This window comes from Somniosus microcephalus, chromosome 25 (genome assembly GCF_052327205.1).
Source record: "Somniosus microcephalus isolate GS21.2 chromosome 25, FLI_Smic_1.0, whole genome shotgun sequence".
Classification (NCBI taxonomy): Eukaryota; Metazoa; Chordata; class Chondrichthyes; order Squaliformes; family Somniosidae; genus Somniosus; species Somniosus microcephalus.
In genome coordinates this window covers 36,370,996-36,394,928 of record NC_141011.1, presented here as the reverse complement: position 1 = coordinate 36,394,928, position 23,933 = coordinate 36,370,996, and the positions used below count along the sequence as shown (strand labels likewise).

Genomic DNA, 23,933 nt, shown 5'->3' with positions numbered 1-23,933 from the left:
GGGATCAAGGGATATGGGGAGAAGGCAGGGACCGGGTACTGAATTTGGATGATCAGCCATGATCTCATTGAATGGCGGGGCAGGCTCGAAGGGCCGAATGGCCTACTCCTGCTCCTATCTGCTATGTATCTATGTAACCTCGGTTTAACATCTCATCCAAAAGATGGCACAACACACAGTGCAACACTCCCTCAGTACTGCACTGAAGTGTCAGCCTGGATTGTGTGATTGAGTAGAAGCCATGATTGAGGAGGACAACTTTCCAAATTTCAGGGTGTAAGGAGTTTTGTTATATTTATGTAACTTTTACAAATAGCACCATAAATTTAAAGAAAGATCCCCAAATGTGTGAGCTTCAATCCACCATAGATTAGGCAGCATTAAACTGTTAAGCCACTATCTTCCAAGTGGCAAGCATTTAAATTGACTTGTTCCATGTATTACCAGACCAACTTAAATCTGTTAAAAAAAAGTGTAACTATTCTGGGCACACTATGCTCCAGCCTCACCTTGCTCATATCTTCCCTACATCTACTACTGATCCTAAAACTAGATTTAAATTTACTCACTTCATGTTGTGCTGGCAATCCTCTCTAAGCCATGTTCTGTCTTTGCATCCCTATGCTTTCCTTTTATTGGGTAACTGGTTGGGAGGTAGGAGACAGAGAGAAGGATAATGTGTTCGTTCTCTGATTGACAGGATGTGACAAGTGGTGTTCCCCAGGAATCTATACTGAGGCCTCAGCTTTTCACCATATATATTAATGACTTAGATGTACCATGCTTTATTCCATCATCCAAGTTTGTAGGTGACACTAAATTAGGGGGCACATAGACAGACTAAATGAGTGGACAAAACGATGACAGATGGAGTTCAATTTTGGGATGTATGAGGTTATCCACTTTGGATCTGAGAAAGACAAATCAGATTATTTTCTTAATGATGAGACATCAGGAACTGTGGATGTCCATGTACACAAATCACTAAAGGCTAGTGCACAGGTACATAAAGTAATAAACGAGACTAATGGGATGTTGGCCTTTATCTCAAGAGGGTTGGAATACAAAAATGAGGAAATTATGTTGCTGTTGTACAGAGCCTTCGGGGTACTGCATTCAGGTCTGGGCTCAGAACCTTGGGAAAGATATATTGCCCTTGGAAGGAGTACAGCACAGATTCGCCAGAATAATACCAGAGTTTAAAGGATTAAATTATGAGGTCAGATTGCATAAATACCTGAATTGTATTTACTTGAGTTTATAAAGTTATGGGGTGATCTGATCGACATGTTTATATTGAAAAGGGATTCGATAGGGTAGATACATATTTTCTCTGGTGAGTGAGTCCAAAACAAAAGAGTATAATCTTATTAGGACTTAGTTATTTGGGATTGAAATCAGGAAGCACTTTTTCCACACAAAAGTGGTCATCTGAAACTCGCTCCCCCAAAAGGCTGCGGATGCTGGGTCAATTGAAATTTTCAAGACGGAGATTGCTAATTTTTGGTAGGTGAGGGTGTTGAGGGACATGGAGCAAAAGCAGGTCAATGGAGTCGAAGTACAAATCAGCCATAATCTAACGGAATGATGGAACAGGCTCGGGGGCTGAATGGCCTACTCCTGTTTGTGTTTAATCCCCAGCTCCACTTACTGTGCTCCCCTGCTGTTCTTTACTCGTCCACTCTTGGTCTTGGCACCAGGCCCTTTCTTTTTCAGTTTTTTCTTTCTTTGCTAAACCCAATCACGCATCTTTATGCAACTGGACGACACTACTGCACCCTGGCATGCTATTTTCAGACAAATCTGAAGCACTAGTTCATTCTTCAGTATGATGACCTGTGCTATATTCCACTCCAGTTTCACGTTTCCTAGTCTCCAGCCTGATCAAGGCACCAAATCTCACACTGTCTGGATTTTAACATCCCGCGGTCTAGATGTAGTCTGTGATTTAAGTAACCCAGCTCTACTAAATCAACTCTTTCATCATGGCATCTAATTTAATTGTAAACTACCCCAATGTTTTGCCTCTGTTACCTTGGATGTTAGATTATTCCAAACATTTACCACTCTTTTCCCCCGATATCTGTTCTAAATTTACTTTTCAATCATTTCATTTATGTCCTCTGGTACAACTTTCCTGGTTTACTTTGAAGTAATAATCTGGGATTACCTTATCTATGCTACTTAATATTTCACATATACTTTGATGAGATCCCCCCACTTAACTGCCTTCTTTCTAAACTACAAAGCTTAAGCTTCTTCCTCACATCACAGCTCATTCTTTTTACACTTGGAATTAGTCCTGTTGCCCTGAAGTTCTACAATTCTTTAACCATAAAATTTGCAGCAGATTTTTTATATCATTGGCACTACAGCAGAATCTGTATTTATCACAAAAAATTAATAAATATGGAATGTGAAGAGCAACCGTTGTTTTCTGCAAACATTCATTTACAGAATTATGGCTTAAAATTCAGATATTGGGTGACTTCAAACTACTCAGAGAGCCATGTGATCTGGGAAACTATGCTGCAGGGTAGGAATACAGATGCCACTGCCTGTTGTGTGATTTCCTAAAGTCGTGCAGCTTGAGAGCGATTCTTAGGCTAGTTCCAAATTGTAGCCCTCACTGTTTACAAGGAAGCCGCTCAGAGATTCTCCCTTGGCAATGGCGTTACCAGAACGACGTAGCATGGAAAGAAAATCAACTTGAGGGTATTCATGCCAGTAAAAAATTGACACTCTATTTTAAACAAAAGTCAACAAAATTTTCTAGAGGCTATATTTTCTTCTGTAAAAAAAAGGAAGCACTGTGAACAAAAAGAATTGCCCAAGACTTTCCTTCCCCTTTTAAGATACATCAATTAGAAATGAAGGAATAATTGCTGAATACTCAGTCTGATACTAAATTCATAACAGAAGCACTGTTTCCTTTGAACTATAATTGATCATAAATATACTAAAATTAAGAGAATGGAGAGAAAATTAACAGATGGAAATCACATTATTCAGAACACTACAGAACGTGTGTTCAGAGTTAAGGAGCAAAATAGGCTGCTCATATTTTTCTTGCTAATGTTCAGAAAATAACCCTTTCAAATTATATTTTTCTTTTGGAAGGCATCAAAATAATCAATGTTTTCACAAGTCCCAATTTTTCCCCATGCAGTCAGTCCTAGCATAACAAAGTTAAGCCTGGTTACATACTCCTTTTTTCCCCCATCCCAATCTAACACATTTAAACCAGATCCTACTATATATCATGTATACATCAGAGGACCATTTAACAAATTCACGGTCAGGAGGTTCATTCCGAAAATCTTGCCGAAACCAGCAAACAGGAAGTCCCGCCTGTCGGCCCGGTAGTGAGCAAGATCAGTCAGCGAGAGATCAGAGATTGAGAGAAACACAATAAGTTCTCCAACAAAATACAACTGATCCTAAACATTTCCCTTTCAATCAAAATGAGTAAGATAAACTTTCCTTTTCACTTACCTTCATTCAATGGCACAATTTTCCATCAAATATTATTGGCACCAGTGGGGCACAGTTGTGTGGCAACTATATGCCATCTTAATTCTCTATAACCATATTTTCGCACCAATGCTCATTGTTGGAAATTATGTTTTAAATTAAAATACCAGCTTCTGGCAGAATACTAGATTTATATGCCTTTGCAATATTTATGTCTTTGTGACATGGAAATGTCGACACAAGTGGAAAGAAATTGGACCTCATTGCACCGTTTCCTTCCCAGAAAAACCCAAGGCTGCTGTCGTCAAGGCTGCCAACCAAATTGGTTCCGCAGCAACTGACGAGCTACCTCTGAAGGCAAACAAGCACTAGCAGATCAACCTGATTAAGATGACGACAGAGGTCCAATTTTGGTCAAGCCTCTGGCACAACAGGACACGCGCCGACCATTTCAGGCCCAAGAACGGGCCAAAATTGATTTCTATCCCAAGGGAAGCTGCATTAGTATGCTTGCATTACTCAGAATATACATACAGGAGCCGAACATCCTCATCGACTGCATCCTAGCATAAACTCAAGATTCTAGCTTACAAACAAGACTGCAGTGCACACATGAAAAGGAGCCATTAAAAAAAGACTAAGAACTGTCTTTACAGCTTAGTTAATAAAAAAAAACTCAAAACAGCTTGAGAGGAATTTTTTTTAAAATCTGATCACAACTTGCAGTGAAACACCTTAAAAAATGGTTTGCTTCGCAGTTACGGTCAATAGTATGTGTTGCAACATTATGCAACAAGCAAGTTGAATCATGTAGAAACCTCTCTTGCAATGCAGAGCACTTTGGTGAGCTGTACCCTCACTTGATGTGCAGAAGTGGTATTATAACATCTGGTGTATAACTCAATATGCAGGTTGGTACCAATTTTCCCTCCTATTTTTAAAGAGTTGCATCCCTCGCATACCCATTTAGGTCTTTATGCAACATGTATAGTTCCACTGCAGAGAGGGGAAGGCAGGCAGCTGACTCTCGGGCCCTTTTTGATGTCATTTTATAACTAGTCTCTTGAAGGTGATCAAGAGGAATAAGGAGTTACCTCCTCCTCCAGTTTCCCTTTCTTCTTTATGGGAAAGCATATTACCTTAATTTATCACATTCTAAGAGCCTACAGATCCAGAATTCAATACATAGAATCACATGCAAAAATGCATCTTAGCACTCTGTGGTGGCCTGAGGACTACTCTCAATGGGAGTGGTATTACTTCCCTAAATGAAAGAAGTCAGTATGATTCGAAGGCTAGCTATGCCATTACATTTAAAGAAACTACAGCAGAACTATTTACTTTGATAGAGTAACATAATGATTTGGAATATTTCATCGAGAAAATTCTAATACTCACTCATATTACAATATAATTTCATGATCATCAACCCCTCAGGTACCTTCTCCGAGGGGCCAATCTTTATCTGCGTCTAAGCAGCGACTGTCAGTCAGGCTATCTGACTATGTGGGGTATCACAGTTGAACCTTACCTTGCCTTCATGCAAAATCCACACACAAGTACCTTACAGCAAGAGTCCATGCATCGCGATCAGGAGGGTTAACCATGGCTCATTTTATGTCCTTTTTTCGCCTGGAGACACTGAGGCCAACTAAAGCACACCAACCATTACTAGTTGAATCAGCCAAGTCTGTACCGATTAGGAATCAAATCTAGGGCCTTCCTGGTAGGTATGTCTTAGTACCATACTTCAAGGCGCATTTACCCATTCAAACATTCGGGAAGCCTTTGCTAACAAATTTAACTAGCTAATATTGATTAGATTGGAGAATTGACCATAAATGTATCATATTTGGCAACTAAATATTGAAGAAGTCTGCCTTTCCCATCACATTAATTTATTAAAGTGAATGCTGGACTAAAAAAAATTGTTTCATTCTCAATTAGGTGTCAGCCTTGGCTCAGTGGTAGCACTCTCACCTCTGAGTCAGAAGATCATGGGTTCAGACTCCACTCGAGACTTTAGCACATAATCCAGGCTGACACCTCAGTGCAGTAGAGGGAGTGCTGCATTGCTGTAGGTGCCGTCTTTTGGATGAGATGTTAAACTGAAGCCCTATCTGTCTTCTCATGTGAATGCAAAAAATCCCATGGCACTATTCGAAAGAGAGCAGGGGTGTTCTCCTAGTCTCCTGGCCACTATTTATCCCTCAATCAACATCACTAAAACAGATGACCTGGTCATTATCTCATTGCTGTTTGTAGGACCTTGATGTGCACAAATTAGCTTTTGTGATTACCTACATTACCACAGAGTGACCACACTTCAAAAGTACTTCAAAAAGTACTTAACTGGCTGTAAAGTGCTTTGGGACATCCTGAGGTCATGAAAAGCACTATATAAATTTAAGTCTTTTCCTTTCAATGTTGTCAATTACCTGAATATACTTTGTATTTATTTTGACTATGAAATTTTAAAAAACACTTCTTTTCCGTACTTGCTAATTTGCAACACCTCTTCTAGAGATAGATTACCTCCTCCCTCAGACTGCACACTTTCTGCCTGTTAATTAAACAGCAATCACTAATGGAATTGGATACCCTGATGAGTCTTTGACCCATTCACTTGTTGCTTACAGGTAAAGCTATACAAGGAGCACAGAGATGGTGAGAACAGTTAACAAGGCGAGTGAGGGAGTGAGGAAGTAAGCAAAAAACTACATTAAAAAAATATATTAATCCTACATTGCTGTATGCTGCAATATGCCTGATAACGCTACACTGCTCCAGGACACAAAACGATAAGCCTGCAGTGACAGAAAACGTAAGTGGTAACCATAGTTTTTTTTCATAAAGGTGGCACAATCGTTAAAGTCAATGTACTTCTGACAGGTAATAAGGCCCAACCTTGAGAACGTCCATGTAGGTTAACACGGCTCATTAATTAGGATGTTTCTCTCCAGTCAAAAAGGACAGTCGACTTCTACTGACAGTGGCCATGGAGAGGGATGGAATTGGGGGCAATGGTACGGAAATCTTGGCGGAAGGCAAGAACATTTTGGAACAGTGATCAAACTTCAGTGTATAACTAAGGGCTGGATTTTGCGGGGATCAGCAGGCACGATCGGTGGCGGGTTAGGTGGGAAAGTGTTTTGTTTCCCCAGCGGGTCGGGACACCGCTGTGAACCCGCCGCCACGCGCCTTTACCAAATGTCGGGTCTCAGTGCTGAGCAGACCCGACACGCAGCGACGGGGGAGGCAATTAAATTCATTAGTGGCTTGTTACAGCCGCTTATCAATGGTTTTCCCCCAGCTTTTTGGATTTGACAGGTCGCCCACCGGTTTCCCACTGTGACTAGACCTCGTTTGTGAAGCTGAGGCGGGAGGTCAATTGGCCGGCAAACGCGCTGGGCGGACTTAACAAGCCCAATCAGGGGAAATTCATTTCAGAGGCCAGGCTGGAGCCAGCAGCGGGGTCGGGACCAGCCACAGATGTCGCCTGCCATGGAACTGCCAAAGTTCGTAATCTAGATGAGGGAACTAGATGTAATATCTCCAAGTTTGCAGACGACACAAAGCTGGGTGGGTGTGGGTGCTGTGAGGAGGATGCAGAGAAACTCCAGTATGATTTGGACAGGTTGGGTGATTGGGCAGATGCATGGGATGGCAGATGCAGTATAAAGCGGATAAATGCGAGGTTATCCACTTTGGTGGCAAAAACAGGAAGGCAGATTATTATCTGAACGGCAATAGATTGGGAAAAGGGGAAGTGCAACGAGACCTGGGTGTCCTTGTGCACCAGTCGCTGAAGGTAAGCATGCAGGTGCAGCAGGCGGTTAAGAAGGCAAATGGTATGTTGGCCTTCATAGTGAGAGGATTTGAGTACAGGAGCAAGGATGTCTTGCTGCAGTTGTACAGGGCCTTGGCGAGACCACACCTTGAGTATTGTGTGCAGTTTTGGTCGCCTTATCTGAGGAAGGATGTTCTTGCCATGGAGGGAGTGCAGCGAAGATTCACCAGACTGATACCTGGGATGGCAGGAATGACGTATGAAGAGAGATTAGGTCGATTAGGCTTATATTCGCTAGAGTTTAGAAGAATGAGAGGGGATCTCACTGAAACTTATAAAATTCTAACAGGACTAGACAGACTAGATGCAGGGGGAGTCCAGAACCAGGGGTCACAATCTAAGGATAAGGGGTAAGCCATTTAGGACTGAGATGAGGAGGAATTTCTTCACCCAGAGAGTGGTAAACCTGTGGAATTCTCTACCACACAAGGCAGTTGAGGCCAATTCATTAAATATATTCAAGAAGGAGTTAGATATATTTCTTAAGGCTAAAGGGATCAAGGGATATGGGGAGGAAGCAGGGACAGGGTACTGAATTTGGATGATCAGCCATGATCTCATTAAATGGTGGAACAGGCTCGAGAGGCCGAATGGCCTACTTCTGCTCCTATCTTCTATTTTTCAATGAATCATTTTCCGTTTCAGCAAGCCAAAAACAAACTCTGGACTTTTTAATTCTCAACCTCATCAAACAACTTTGTATTATATCTTTATAGTTCAGTACAATGTCCTGTTAGTTGCACTTTGTTACGCATTTCTCCCCACCTCTCCTGTGGGCACTGAATCCTACAGTTCTGAGGGAACCAACAGCTTACCAAAACATTGCCCAAGTGTGAACATTTTTCAAGTATGAACCCAGACACTGAATGCCAGCAGGTTATTTAATCACAGGGAGCATTTAAATGCCAAAGTCCACTTGCACTTATTGCCAGCATAAATTGGAGAGTGATGAAGCTCAGGAACCCGAGCTGATTATTCTTCTCCCTGGCTCACATGCACTGAGGCCACTTTTAGCATCCCTACCAGCACCCTGGCTAATGTTTTTTTAATATTCATTCTCAGGATATGGGCATTGCTGCCAAGCCAGCATTTATTGCCCTTGAGATGATGATGGTGGGCCTACTTCTTGGGCCTTTCAGCATTCCGAAGGGACCGCTCCGTCCGCGACACCCTGGTCCACTCCTCAATCACCCCCAACAGCCCTGCTCCTTCACCTGGCACCTTCCCGTGCAAGCGCAGGAGATGCAACACATGCCCTTTTACCTCCTCCCTTCCCACTGTCCAGGGCCCCAAACACCCCTTCCAGGTGAAACAGCGATTTACTTGTACTTCTTGCAATTTAATATACTGTATTCGCTGCTCACGATGCGGTCTCCTCTACATTGGGGAGAACAAACGCAGATTGGGCGACCGCTTTGCGGAACACCTCCGTTCAGTCCGTACGGGTGACCCTGAGCTTCCGGTCGCCTGTCACTTTAATTCACCGCTTCACTCCCACTCTGATCTCTCTGTCCTCGGGCTATTGCATTGTTCCAATGAAGCTCAACATAAGCTCGAGGAACAGCACCTCATCTTTCGATTGGGCACTTTGCAGCCTGCTGGACTCAACATTGAGTTCAACAATTTCAGATAATTATCCCTGCCCCCATTTTTCATGCAGTATGATTTTTGCCATTCCCATTTGCAACATTTTATCTTTCCTGCCTCTTACAAAAGTACAGGATATTCTTTCTATTTCTTCCTCCCCTCCTAACCCCCACCACCCCCGCCCCGCTGTCTCTGCACCTGCTTAATATCGGTTACATTTCCAGCTTTTTCCAGTTCTGATGAAGGGTCCCAGACCTGAAACGTTAACTCTGTTTCTCTCTCCACGGATGCTGCCTGGCCTGCTGAGTATTTCCAGCATTTTCTGTTGTTATTTCAGATTTCCAGCATCTGCAGTATTTTGCAATTTTATTTTTACTTCTTGAACTGCTGCATTGTAGCGGTTTGATACAGCTGGATGGTTTGCAGGACCACTTCGCAGGGACGTTAAGAGTCAATCATGTTGGTGTGGGACTGAAGTCACATTTGAGCCAGACCAGGTAAGGATGGCAGGTTTCCTTTCCTAAAAGGCCATTAGTGAACCAGCCGGATTTTTACGTCAATCCAACAACTTCATGGTTGCTTTTACTACTACCAGCCTTTTAAAAAAAATCTCAAACTGCTATGGTGGGATTCAAATTCACCTTGTGAATTATTAGCCCATCATAGAATCATAGAAATTTACAGCACGTGTCCATGCCGGCCGACAAAGAGCTATCCAGCCTAATCCCACTTTCCAGCTCTTGGTCCGTAGCCTTGTAGGTTACGGCACTTCAAGTGCGTATCCAAGTACGTTTTAAATGTGATAAAGGTCTCTGCCTCTACCACCCTTTCAGGCAGTGAGTTCCAGACCCCCACCACCCTCTGGGTGAAAACATTTCTCCTCAAATCCCCTCTAAACTTCCGACCAATTATTTTAAATCTGCCTGGTTATTGACCCTTCTGCTAAGGGAAATAGGTTCTTCCTATCCACTCTATCTAGGCCCCTCATAATTTTAGACACCTCAATTAGGTCTCCCCTCAGCCTCCTCTGTTCCAAAGAAAACAACCCCAGCCTATTCAATCTTTCCTCGTAGCTAAAATTCCCCAGCCCAGGCAACATCCTGGTAAATCTCCTCTGTACCCTCTCTAGTGCAATCACATCCTTCCTGTAATGTGGTGGCCAGAACTGCACGCAGTATTCTAGTTGCGGCCTAACTACTGTTTTATACAGTTCAAGCATAACCTCCCTGCTCTTATATTCTATGCCTCGGCTAATAAAGGCAAGTATCCCTTATGCCTTCTTAACCACCTTATCTATCTGTCCTGCTACCTTCAGGGATCTGAGGACATACACTCCAAGGTCCCTCTGATCTTCTACACTTCTCAGTGTCCTACCATTTATTGTGTATTCCCTTGCCTTGTTAGCCCTCCCCAAATGCATTACCTCACACTTCTCCAGATTGAATTCCATTTGTCACTGTTCTGCCCACCTGACCAGTCCATTGATATCTTCCTGCAGTCTGCAGCTTTCTTCTTCTTTATCAACCACATGGCCAATTTTTGTATCATCTGCAAACTTCTTAATCATACTTCCTACATTCAAGTCCAAATCATCGATATATACCACAAAAAGCAAAGGACCCAGTACTGAGCCCTGCAGAACCCCACTGGAAACAGCCTTCCAGTCACAAAAAGACCCTTCGAACTTTACCCTTTGTTTCCTGCCTCTGAACCAATTTTGGATCCAAATTGCCACTTTGCCTTGGATCCCATGGGCTTTTACTTTCGTGACCAGTCTGCCATGCGGGACCTTATCAAAAGCCTTGCTAAAATCCATATAGACTACATCAAACACACTACCCTCATCTACCCTCCTCGTTACCTCCTCAAAAAATTCAATCAAGTTAGTCAGACACAACTTTCCCTTAACAAATCAATGTGGCTGTCCCTAATTAATCCGTGTCTTTTAAATGAAGATTTATCCTGTCCCTCAGAATTTTTTCCAATAATTTTCCTACCACCGAGGTTAGGCTGACTGGCCTGAAATTACTCGGTCTATCCCTTTCTCCCTTTTTAAACAACGGTACCACATTAGCAGTCCTCCAGTCCTCTGGCACCACACCTGTAGCCAGAGAGGATTGGAAAATGATGGTCAGAGCCTCTGCCCCATGCCTCTGGATTACTAGTCCAGTAACATAATCACTACACAAACCAACACTCGTCAGTTATTTATTACCAACCAACAACTATCCTCTTGGCAGTGGGATGGCGAGGTAGGATAAAAGATAAGTCTCTCTTTGGGATTGAGGTGGCTCCAAGATGGCACAACCGATCATGGAAGAAAATTAGGGGAATCTAGATACAATAAGTGATCTGTATGAACAGTATATTCCAATTAATATCTGAAAGAATTCATTTGGTCTACTGAAATATTATTTTAAGTGATTCTGACAGCATATAGAGGGTCCAATATCCAGGATCACTGGATCAATCCAGCCTGATTTAAGTGAGAAAATATATGTCTATAAACATATTAAATATATATCTCCAAACTACTTCAAAAGCTCAACATGTAAATGGTTAATCCTTTTCTGCTTTCACCAGAGATACAGGTTCAATGCAAACATCTATAGAAGACGGAGAATGAAAAAATGACTCCTGGTACATAAAGATTAGTTACATGGACATGAACCAATTCTATGCCAAACAGACCACATTAATGGCATTTATCCATTGATAATAAAAGAGACTTGCAAAATCCCAAGGTATCCATCAATCGTTCAATTGCTCAATCTTTCACCATATATATTCAAGGACTCTCAAATCCATTCTCTTCAATCCAGTAATTGATCTTCCTGCAATATCTCCATAACCTTCAATCAATAATAATTATCCTTGCTCTCATAAAATACATTACTACTACTGAAACACATTTACCACTTTCATGTATATACATTATTTCTTTATAAATTTTCTTCCTGCAATTTTTTCCTCTCCCTCCTGAAGAACTAGATGATTTTCTGGGGCATGGTTTATAGAATGCACTTTCCTGACAGTATCTTACCCAAGCTACCATTCGTCTTCTGAACAGTGACTTTTGGAAGGCTATTCAACTTTGGAGAGTATCACAATTGAACTTAATCTAGTGATCACCCAATGTCCACATATGCATACTTCCAACAGGGATTGTGAATAGCAATCAGACATGGGAACTTTGTGGCCATAAAGGGACAAATCTCCACCTTAGTAGAATAATTACACAATGGGAAAACTACAGTCCTTATAAAACAACTTAGCAGTCTGAGCTATCATTGATTTGAGCATCTGCTAAAATCAATGTGTCCAACTGACCCAAGCAAGGCACAGCAATTACATATTCTGGCCTTAAAAACAGGCTATGTTGGACATAGTTACACTTGAGCATCAGAATAACACATTGCAAGTTACAGGGTATAATTCTCTTATTATCCTTATAAAGCAGCGCATCCTCTGACCTACCACAGGCAATGCAAAGGATAGCTACTAACATTATGCTCTGCCCCGATTCCTCCGGTTCTCCTCCTGGTTGGTTCTGGGATCACTGCCATGTGAGGTCCCCATATTTACTAAATCAGTAAGGGCACAACACTTCTTTCTTTTTGGAAAACAGAAATGGTATAAGGAGGAGAAATATTGTTGATTGCTTCTTTGTGTTGGTCCTCCCACACCTCCCTACCCAAGAGGGCAGGGCAGGCAACCAGTCTGCAATGATACTCTGTAATTAGCCATAGGAAATGTATAAAAGTGGCCTAGTGTGATGCTACTTTAGACTTTCTTGTCTACTGCATAGAAACATAGGAACAGGAGTAGGCTATTTAGCCCCTCGAGCCTGTTCCACCATTCAATGAGATCATGGCTGATCTGTGACCTAACTCCATATACCTTTGCCATGTCCCTTAAATCTCAGATTTAAAATTAGCAATTGACTTAATATCAATTGCTGTTTGCAGAAGAGAGTTCAAAACTTCTACCACCCTTTGTGTGTAGAAGTGTTTCCTAACTTCACTCCTGAAAGGCCGGACTCTAATTTTTAGACTATGCCCCCTAATCCTAGACTCCCCAACCAGCTGTAATAGTTTATTTCTATCTACCCTATCAGTTCCCCTTACTTTCTTGAAAACTTCGATCAAATCGCCCCTTAACCTTCTAAATTCCAGGGAATACAACCCCAGTTTGTGTAATCTCTCCTCGTAACTTAACACTTGGAGTCCAGGTATCATTCTGGTAAATGTACACTGCACTCTCGCCAAGGCCAATATATCCTTCCTAAGGTGTGGTGCCCAGAACTGCTCACAGCAATGTTTTATTTAAGCTGCAGGGGTCCAGTGGTCCCGCGCAGCCGGTGAGCCAGCTTTTAAATTGAAGAAATCGCACATGCCCGGACTTTTGAATGGGCCGCGCAGCCCAAAACAAATTACGGGGAACATTGGCTCACTGTACTCCAGGTGTGGTCAAACCAGGGTTTTGTATAGCTGTAGCATAATTTCTACCCCCTTGTATTCTAGTCCTCTAGACATGTAGAGGTATGGTAGCATAGTGGTTATGCTACTGGACTAATGATCCGGAGACATTTAAATTCAAATTATTAAATAAATCTGGCTGACCATGAAATTACTGGATAGTCATAAAAGCCCATCTGATTCACTAATGCCCTTTAGTGAAGGAAATCTGCCACCTGGTCTGGTCTATATGTGACTCCAGACGCACAGCAATGTGGTTGACTCTTAACTGCCCTCTGAAATAGCCTGGCAAGCCACGCAGTTGTATTCAAGAAGGTGGTTCACCACCACCTTTGAGAGGGCAATTGTTAGATGGGCAATAAATGCTGGCCTTGCCGGTGACGTCCACATCCCGTGAATGAATTTTTAAAAGGCCAGCATTCCATTTGTCTTTTTGATTATTTTCTGTACCTGTCCATGACATTTTAATGATCTATGTACACGGACCCCCAAGTCTCTTTGGGCCTCCAACATTTCTAGCTTATCACCATTTTCAACATGTCTCAACACTGAAGTTTGCTTTGCTCTGTGATGCAAAGATTCTATATTTTATGTCAGTGAGTAAAGCTACATAATCATCAAACTCAATTTATGAAAGTTGGGATGAGTTGTTCCTTTTTTTTTTAATTCCCTTCCCATCTTTAAGGCTGCCTGGCTCACTTACCGCAATCGAGGCGAGATGGCAAGCGGACAGACAGCCTGCTCCCTGGTCTTTAAGTACAATTGATTTTGAGCTGACCACCATGTATTGTGCAAGAGCAGCCCACGGTAACCCAGTTTCTTATACTTCCTCTTTGTGGGGAAGCCTATCACTGCTGCTCTCCCTGCTCCTTTGCTATGGTGTAGCCAAGATCAGGAACTTGCATGATGGGCAACAACAAATCCACATTCGATCATTCTGTACCACCCGGCTTTCTGTCTGAAATACATTTACCATGATCACATATTCTTCTCAGAATTTAAAGCCCGAGGTAAGAATTAGATACTGGGAGGGAGGCACAATTTTCAACAGTTCCTTCAGGCGCCAAAGAGCCTCAGAGGTGGCCAAGATGGGGTCTTGAGCTGAAACAACGCTTTAGCCCGCGTTTAGCGCAAGACACCATCTTGGTAAAGGAGTTGAAGCTTGCGCTAGGATGGGTGCCCAATGGATCGTTATGGGGCTGATTGCCACTTAAATTGCTTGCTAGCACTCATTAACGAGGCTGCATGGCAGTTTGGTGGATAGCGCTTGACAACGCCCTCTCCTAACAGCAACCAGCTGACAGAGTAAACAAGTCGTTGCTGAGGATTTCGAGCGGTACTTAAAAGTATATCACCTATTACTGTTCACTTGCTGCTGGAGGTTTGAAGAGTTTTGAAACACATCGGGAGACTTTCTGGGACACTTTGTCAAGACTTCACCAACACTATCAACATTTATTCCAGAAATCCTCTGAGGACGTCACCTAAAAAAAGTGAGTGCTGTGCTATGCTACCTTATAGGAATCACCAGGAGAAAGGGAGTGCTTCATCATGCGCATCTTGTTAGGAGTCCCCCTTGGTCTGCATGAGGAATTGGAGGAGGACATGGGGCCAGGCAGAGCAGCATCCGCTGCTGCAGGAATCTGGGACAGGAGGGCAAGGTGGACTCCCTTCCCCCCTATAGATACAGGACATCTCTCCTCCTCTGGACCTCCTTCACCAGGAACTCCAATGCTGCGTAGGATAATCCGTGCGCCCTCTCATTCAGTCCCTGAGCCATCCTGAAACCCACCACTGTGTGTTAGCCAGCACACTCCACACCTTCAGTGGAAGTGAGTACATGGAGCCCACATATACTGCTCCACGAAAATTGCATCTAATCAGTGCTTGAGTGCTAAACCTCCAGGCAAGTTCAAATTATGGTAATCAACAATTAGAACCAAAATTGCGTGCTAAAACTAGACTTTTAAACAGGCATGTCTTATCAGCACAGCACCCATTTAGCACCTGCTGTTTTCACTCTTTCACCAAAATAACCTCCCAGGAGTGTTAGAGTCACACTAGGCTTGCTTAGAATACAAATACTGCTGCCAATATTCCTTCAGAGAAAATCATACTTAAACCATTGTGCTTTAAGGTTCTGTAATATGCTTCTTTTGTCACACTCTTAATTCATCATTTTAAATTGATCCCACACCAATGACAGACCCAACAGTACTCCACCCTGACATCATACCAACGTTTCTCCAGACACAACCCAAGTTAGGAAAGACAAAGGGGCCGATTTTCCCGCAGGTGCGGGGAATTGTCGGGTTCCGACACGAATCTAAATGGGTCAGCCAGCTGCACGCAATTTTCCCTCAATTGGCCAATTTATTTCCAGCATGTGGGCACCCTTGCTAATTGTCCATTTCCAGTCAGAAAGCCCTACGGTATGATGTCATCATTCGTGGTGCTTTTAAAGTGTCCAGCAAGCTTTTCAACCTCTGCAGGCTTCCCAACCAGTCGTACAGAATGGCAGAGAAGCCTGCACCAGCGGCAGAGCTGCCGCCAAATTTGATGAGGCGTCACTACAGACATTATTGGATAGGGTTAGGGCCCACAGGGAGGTCCTCTTCCCTAGCTCAGGGAGGAAGAGGCCTCCCAAAGAGACCAGGGCTGCATGGATGGAGGTGACTGCAGAGGTGAACTCTCAGGGAGTCACCCGTCGGACCTGGATGCAGTGCAGGAAGCGCTTCCATGACCTTCACCGTACAGGAAAAGTAAGTATGAAGTTTCCATCACCCTCAACCTGATTCCCATTGCCTTTCCCCAACAGCACTCAGCTTCAGCAATCTCTTCCTCCACATCCGACTTCACAGTCACATCCATGCACCCTTACCCATTCCCTATCTCTCTATGCTCACATTCACATAACTATTCCACCATGCAGCCCTCACACTGCCTCTCACTCTGATGCTTGGAACACAACTGACAACACATAAGGAGGGCCCTTGGTCTTGCAGCCTCACACCATCTTTGTCTCCTTCTAAGTATCTATGCTATGCAATTTCTACACTCACTCCTGCACTCTTACTCAAACTCCACTTGTCTCCCTCATTGCAGGAAAAGAGAGCTCACAACAGGAGAGCGCGAGCCAGGACTGGCGGAGGGCCACCCTCAATCACGCACCTGACCCCCTGGGAGGAAGCAGTGATGGAGGTTGTTGGGGGTGACATCGCTCCGGAAGCTGGGGAAGGAGAGACAGGAGCAAGCCCGCAAGCTGGTGACAGAATAGTTTTCCATCTCTCTCATTGACATAGCATGAGTCGCTGTAACGATTCTGAAGCTACATCATTTGGCCTTATGAGCATCTGCAAAATCCAATGTGCATGTAACCTTGGCATCATATCTCTAACTCTTTCCTTTACTCCCCCAAAGGACCATCCAAAGCCCCCGTCTCCACTGCGGAGGAGGAAGAGGCTGAGCAGCCAGACACCTCAGAGGAAGCTCCAACCTCTGAGGGCGCAGCGTCAGCAGAATTCAGCGCACCCAGCACCAGCGCAGACACTCACACCTCGGTGGGGCCATCGCGAGATAGAGTAGTGTTGTCACCTGGTGTATCACAGCTCACAAGTGAGCATCAGCAGATTTCGGAGACCGGGACAGCAGTGGAGAGTCCTCGTCGGAGGGCGCAGGCCTCTGCCAGCTCAGCTCAGCTGCATGTCGACCCTATGCCTCTGGGTCCATCCGCAAGAGAGGAAGTGATGGATCTCCATGCACAGATGCAGGAGTCTCTGGGAGGTTTTGTCTCCAGGATCGCTGCGAGTGTGGAGCGAATGGAGGAGTCCATGGCGAGCATGAGTAGAGCCTTATTGGAGTCACTGGCGCATCAAAGCATCACCACGGAAAGGATGGCTACCTCCGTGGTAAGGCTGGCTGCGGCCGAGGAGAGGAGGGCTGCGGCCGAGGAGAGGAGGGCTGCAGCCGAAGAGAGGAGGGCTACGGCCATGGAGGAGCTTAGTCGCCAGGGTATCGAAAACATGGTGAGTGCTCAGAATAGAATGACATCTCTTGAGGAGCGATGGGAAATCTATTAAGCACCGAAACCAGACCTTCATGGAAGTCCCTCTGAGCAGGACTTCCAGTGCAGATACGGGTCCCCATGGCCCCGCTGATGTGCAACAAGGTGCTCTCCAGCCACTTACAGGCACTGAGGGGGAGCTGACCCATGAGAGGGAGGTTGTTGGCACGCCTCAAAGGAAGTGGGCGCTCACACTTCCATGCCACTTCAGAGCCCTCAGTCAGAGCCCCGCCGGAGTCCACACCCAAGTGAGATAGGAGTCTCAAACCCTGCACAGCCGCAGGAGCAGCAGACTGCTGGCGAGCCCTCACAGGCTCGCCACCCCAGAGGACGCCCGCCAAAGGTGTCCAGACAGGAGCAGCAGGAAAGTGAGCAAGGGGCCTCCACATCTGTTGAAGCCACAGGGGTACTACTACGTAAGAGCACGCGCAAGAGAAAAATAAAGCACCACTAATCACAAGGGTAGTCACTTGGGTGAAAAGTCTTGTGTATGTAGTTTTAATGCCATCAGTTTCTTGTACATAAAAAATCTGGTGGCAACTGCTGCAGTTGTGGCATCTGTCATTTGGCAAATGGGGATTTCACATTGAGGCCTTAGGATTACTTGCAGATGTCAGCAAGCTGGTCCAATAGGTAGAAATGCGCAGGGATGGGCCACTGTCCATGGTCAGTTAAGAAGCAGCGAGGCTACAGTGTTTGAGGTACCAAGCTATGCAAATCTGGCCAGGATGAGTGCGTTCCTTACATTCCACCCAGCAATGTTCTCGCGCACTGGTGTCGCTGGTTGACGGGCCTCTGCAGGATGCTCATTTACGTCCTCCTCCTCCTCCTCAGCATCATCCTCATCCGAGGCGGCTCTGTGAGGAGCCTCTTTGTCCTGTGGAATCGGCAAGCCACGATGCTGTGCCATGTTGTGAAGCACACAGCATACCACAACGATTTTGGAGACCCTGGCTGCTGAGTACTGTAGGGCTCCACCTGATCTATCGAGGCATCTGAAGCGCATCTTTAGCAATCCGATAATGCATCTAGTGGAAATGTGGCTAGAGTTGTAGCGCTCCTCAGCTTCGTTGGCTGGTCTCCTCACCGGCGTCATTAGCCAAGTCCGCAGGGGATATCCCTCGTCTCCATGTAGCCATCCCTGAAGTTCGTTTGGCGGACTGAATAGCGGAGGCACAGTAGACTGGCGCAGTATGAGGGAGTCATGGCAGCTGCCAGGGTACTTGGCACAAACATGCAAAATCACCTTCTTGTGGTCACACACCAGCTGAACGTTAAGGGAGTGGAAGCCCTTGCGGTTGACAAAAACTCCTGGATTGCGACGGGGTGCCCTAAGGGCGCCCTGCACCCTTGGAAAGTCTGCCAGCTGAGCTAATCCACGCACTCGCGCCCTCACACTTGCGCGATCCCGGGTGAAATGGATGTGATTGTGTGCGAGGGCAAAGAGAGCATCGGTGACCTGTTTGATGCAAGTGTGTGCGGCCGCCTGGGAGATGCCGCTGATGTCTGCTGCTGATCCCTGGAAGGAGCCTGAAGCATAAAAGTTGAGTGCGGTGGTGACTTTGATGGCCACTGGTAAAGAGTGTCGACCTGGTGTTCTGGGCTCCAGGTCTTGCTGTAGCATTGCGCAGATATCAGTCACTACCTCTCGCAAAAGTCGGAGCCGCCTTTGGCACTGCTGCTCAGTCATGTTGAGGTAGCTCACCCTGTCTGTAGACCCTGTTTGGGGGGTATCTCCTGCACCGACGGCCTTCCATGCGCTGGCTCCTTCTGGCCTGTGTTGCCTCAGGTGGCTGAGCCGCAGCCTGTCGCTCCTGCTGGTGCTGCTGTTGCTGGATCTGCTGCAGCCTCCTCTGCTGTTGGAGATCCTCTAATGCCAAGAAGGGAAGGAACAAAAGGCCTCCCATGCTTCTGGCAGATGCCTCCGTTGAGGAAGCGCTGAGTTAGGGTGCTGAGAGGGGCTTCCCAGGAGCTCACACTGGAGAAGTGTGTGAGACTCCAACCTTCCACAGCTGTGCCTAAGCCTTCAACAAGTTGCCCCAAGCCTGGAGCAACAAGGTCCTGCAGCCTACAAATGCTGGCTGATTAAATCTCTTCATTCCTGATTGACCTGCAGCTGAAAGTAAGCAAGCCGACATTGTTCACGCCAGGTTTCATCAGCGGTGTTCCCACCAGGCGTGGTTTACGTGGGGAAAGGCTGAAAATTGCAAGGGCCCCTTAAAATAGGATTACAGATGCCAATTATTGCTCATTAGGCTCCCGCCGACCAGTTCCGCCTGATGCGGGTGGGACTGATTCGGGTCGCGCTGAAACAACGGGGCGAAAGTCGGACGGGGCGGTGGGGGGTCGCGACCCCCTATTTCTGCGATTTTTCAACCCCCGCCCGCCTGAAACTCCACCTGACGGCTCCAGGAAAATCGGGGCCAAAATCTACAATTTCACTTATGGGTATTTTTCATAGTTGAAGCAAGCACAGTACAAAAGATTTCACATATCTACTTTTACACTTCATTGAAATCCTAGTGCCAATACTGTTATTCCTAAAGACAGTAATATTAATCCTTTAAAATGAATGCAGCACTTACAGTGCAGTGTGAGCTTGTGGGTTGAGTTCTCGAAACGCTGATACTGCCTTCCTTCCCGTACAGAGTATTATTCCTAAATAAAAAGCAAAACTATTTTATTTCTTCAGTTATTAAAATGCATGTTAACAATATTTGTGTTTCCTCCCATATGTCTCAGTTTTATCCAGTGCATAACTGAGCCATATGGACTACAAAATGTCCTAGATTAAATCCAGTTTGTACCACTAGCTTTTCTGTCTGAAATACAGTTACCATGATCACATATTCTTCTCAGAATTTAAAGCCCGAGACTAGATTTGAGGTGGCCACACATGGAACCACAACCGTCATCAGAAACTAGTTCTTAGCGAAAGGAACATCAAACCAGGGTTCTTGCTCCTGATCCGTAACCAATGGCTCTTGCTGGAAAGTGCCCATTAGTGAACAATAGGCAAGGAAAAGGTCAGGTTTGATTGGAATGCTTCCCCCATCCAATTCAAATAGCTTGCTCTACTAAAGCAGCCGATTCCTTGCTGGACTTACTGTCTAAGCTCACACATGAAGAATGCCTGTTTGGACAAGGCAGTAGAGAGGAGCCAGCACCTGTTAAACCATACCACAGCACCTTTTAAGAGAGGAAAATCAGAGGAAAATATGTAATAAAAGCATAAATAACTGGGCATCCCTGATGACAGGTTGTTTATCCAGTGAGTAGCTGAGCTATGCAGACCTGAAAAGGGGTTGTTCCAGCCTGTGCTGAGGCTGCCAATAGCTTCTAGGTTATGGGTAGTAAAAATCAGCCAGGGATCTCATCCTTACCCAGCAATCCCTATTTGAAGTGTATATGTGGCTATCGATCAGGCCGTGATTCACCTGCAGTCAAATAGCCTGTTGACACGCACTGCCTAGGCTCACAAATGGAAAAACAGCCATTTGAGCAAGTAGCAATTGTGGAGTTGTACCCTAGCAATTAATCAAGCAGCTCAGTAGAGGTGGGGACAAACAGTTTAAAAATAGCTTTGTTTAAAACAAAATACAAAAAATTCTGAAATTTGCCAGCAAAGCACAATGGGCAGCAATGTTTCCGTGTCTCAGAATGGTGGCGCACAAGTTCATGCCCAGAAGCCATACTGTTGAATTACTATTCTCAGCCACATATGGGATGAAATGCCAAGTACAGGTGGGGGAATGGAAAACAGACACCCTAAGCTGCCTTCATACACTCCTAAATGCTAATCAAATAGCAACAGAGATGGGGGGAAGTGCTTTCTTCTATTCATAGCAGGGATATCCAATATTTTTCAACTTCCAAATGCCAAGTGGATCAGTTACAAGGTATTCTAACAATAAAAAGATTCCGTTCATAAAGGTGTTAAACTCTCTTGCCAGTTCCAACTTCCAATTCTATTACTGCATCCTATTAATAATACAGTAAAAAAACCTCAGGCAAAGAGCTGTAATAAAACTGCATACAGTTCAACATGCATCAGGAGTTATGCTGCAGTCAAGATAACAACTAATCAAGCTTTAAAATAGTTATATTAGTAAAGCAATGACATAAAACAACATTTAATTTTAAACGCACTTGCCTCAGTGCAGCTACCATCAGTTGCAAAGCTAAAAAAGTGCAGACTTCACAGTTTCAGCACTGCTACCAGAGCAACATTTTAAGCAATGTGTTTTTCTCACTCACCCACAGTTGAAAATGTTCTGCTATTGTGCAACATCTATGGTTAGTCAATTAGTCACTTTTAGCACAGTAATAGAATAGTCAATTAATTATTCAAATCAAAAAAATGAGATACATTAAACTATTGGCTTTTTTCTTGTGACGGCAAGGCGCCATCTTTTTTTCTGTTACGCTTCACTTCACCCTTAACCAAAACAGTGGACAGGCACCCGTTCCCAGGCCTGTTGTTTATGCCAGCCTGAAGTAGAGATGTGTAAGAGCAGCCTGCAGACTAGCACCTGGTTTCTGTTTGGCAGATTCCCACCTTACCATGGATAAAATTGACAACTCAATTTGTGAAAGATTGTGAATGCAACCCCAAATTCACTGCACAGTACATTGGTATGTCAGTAAACTGTGCCATCATATTACCCACATTAAATCATTGCTGAAATGATAAATAGTAGTTTCCTAGAAAGTACAATTAAATATTATGATCTTGGCTCTCACCAATCGCTCAGTTGGTAAGAAAGTGAGCAGCTGAGCCACACAGATCAGGATGGTGTCAGATTTGATTGCAGTCTGCTGTTGAATTAGCAGATGTCATCTGGGGAAGCAGTGGGAGCACTGCAATTGGCCTCAGTGTCCTCTGGTCAGGAAGGAGAAAAATCATCAGATTCCTCATTTGTGGGTTGCTATACACAACCCCTGCTGGAAAGTGCAATTGTGTAGGCATCAGGTGAAGGCAAGTTTGTGCTCATTCGTGACCCCACCCCCCTCCCCAGTGATTGAGTAGTGACATTATGGATTGATTAGCTGAATAGTCGAGGAGATCCGGAGGGTTCAGACCAAATATGTGCCCTTAAAGAAAAAAGGTGAGACTAACAAATCTACAGCCCCCTGGATGTCTAGGAACATACAGGGTAGGGTAAAGAAAAAAAGGGAGGCGTATGACAGATACCGAGGGCTAATTACTCCAGAATCTTTAGAGGAGTACAGAAAGTGCAGGGGTGCAATTAAAAAGGATATTAGGAAAGTAAAGAGAGAGCATGAAAAATTCTTGGCAAGTAAAATCAAGGAAAACCCAAAGATGTTTTATAAATATATTAAGAGTAAGAGGATAACTAAAGAAAGGGTAGTGCCTATTAGAGATCATGAGGGTAATCTGTGTGTGGAGGCGGGAGACGTCAGTAGGGTTCGTAATGAACACTTTGCGTCTGTTTTCACAAAGGAGAGGGGCGAAGCAGACATTGCTATCAGGGAGGAGGAGTGTGAAATATTAGATGAAGTAAGCATAGTGAGAGAGGAAGTATTAAGGGGTTTAGCAGCTTTAAAAGTTGATAAATCTCCAGGCCCGGATGAAATGTATCCCAGGCTGTTGAGCGAAGCAAAAGAGGAAATAGCAGAGGCCCTGACCATCATTTTCCAATCCTCTCTGGCTTCAGGTGTGGTGCCAGAGGACTGCTAATGTGGTACCCTTGTTTAAAAAGGGAGAAAAGGATAAACCGAGTAATTTCAGGCCAGTCAGCCTAACCTCGGTGGTGGGAAAATTTTTGGAAAGAATTCTGAAGGGCAGCAAAAATCTTCATTTAGAAAGACATGGATTAATCAAGGATAGTCAGCACGGATTTGTTAAGGGAAGGTCGTGTCTGGCAAACTTGACTGAATTTTTTGAGGAGGTAACAAGGAGGGTAGATGAGGGTAGTGCGTTTGATGTAGTGTATATGGACTTTAGCAAGGCTTTTGATATGGTTCCACATGGCAGACTGGTCACGAAGTTAAAAGCCCATGGGATCCAGGGCAAAGTGTCAAGTTGAATTCAAAACTGGCTCAGAGGCAGGAAGCAGAGGGTAATGGTTGATGGGTGTTTTTGTGACTGGAAGGCTGTTTCCAGTGGGATTCCGCAGGGCACAGTACTAGGTCCCTTGCTTTTTGTGGTATGTATCAATGATCTAGACTTGACTATAGGGGGTATGATTAAGAAGTTTGCAGATGATACTAAAATCGGCTGTGTGGTTGATACTGAAGAAGGAAGCTGTAAACTGCAGGAAGATATCAATAAATTGGTCAGATGGGCAGAACAGTGGCAAATGGAATTCAATCCGGAGAAGTGAGGTAATGCATTTGGGGAGGGCTAACAAGGAAAGGGAATACACATTAAATGGTAGGACACCGAGTAGTGTAGAGGAACAAAGGGACCTTGGAGTGCATGCCCACAGATCCCTGAAGGTAGCAGGCCAGGTAGATA

The 23,933-nt window shown here is 44.6% G+C and overlaps 1 protein-coding gene across 10 annotated transcripts in view; it reads right to left on the bottom strand.

The window, feature by feature from the left end:
* kcnab2a (potassium voltage-gated channel subfamily A regulatory beta subunit 2a) overlaps nucleotides 1-23,933 on the bottom strand; it is a 372,430-nt gene that overhangs the window by 333,470 nt on the left and 15,027 nt on the right. For 5 of the 10 annotated variants that reach the window (XM_085967209.1, XM_085967207.1, XM_085967216.1 and 2 more), the window contains exon 2: nucleotides 20,038-20,110. The exons of 1 other annotated variant lie outside the window; for it this stretch is intronic. The gene's annotated coding sequence lies outside the window, so the exon portion shown is untranslated. Of the gene's footprint in view, nucleotides 1-5,454; nucleotides 5,652-15,625; nucleotides 15,646-20,037; nucleotides 20,111-21,709; nucleotides 21,950-23,933 lie in introns of those variants that run through there. 4 more of the 10 variants (XM_085967210.1, XM_085967208.1, XM_085967214.1 and 1 more) reach the window with 3 other exon arrangements.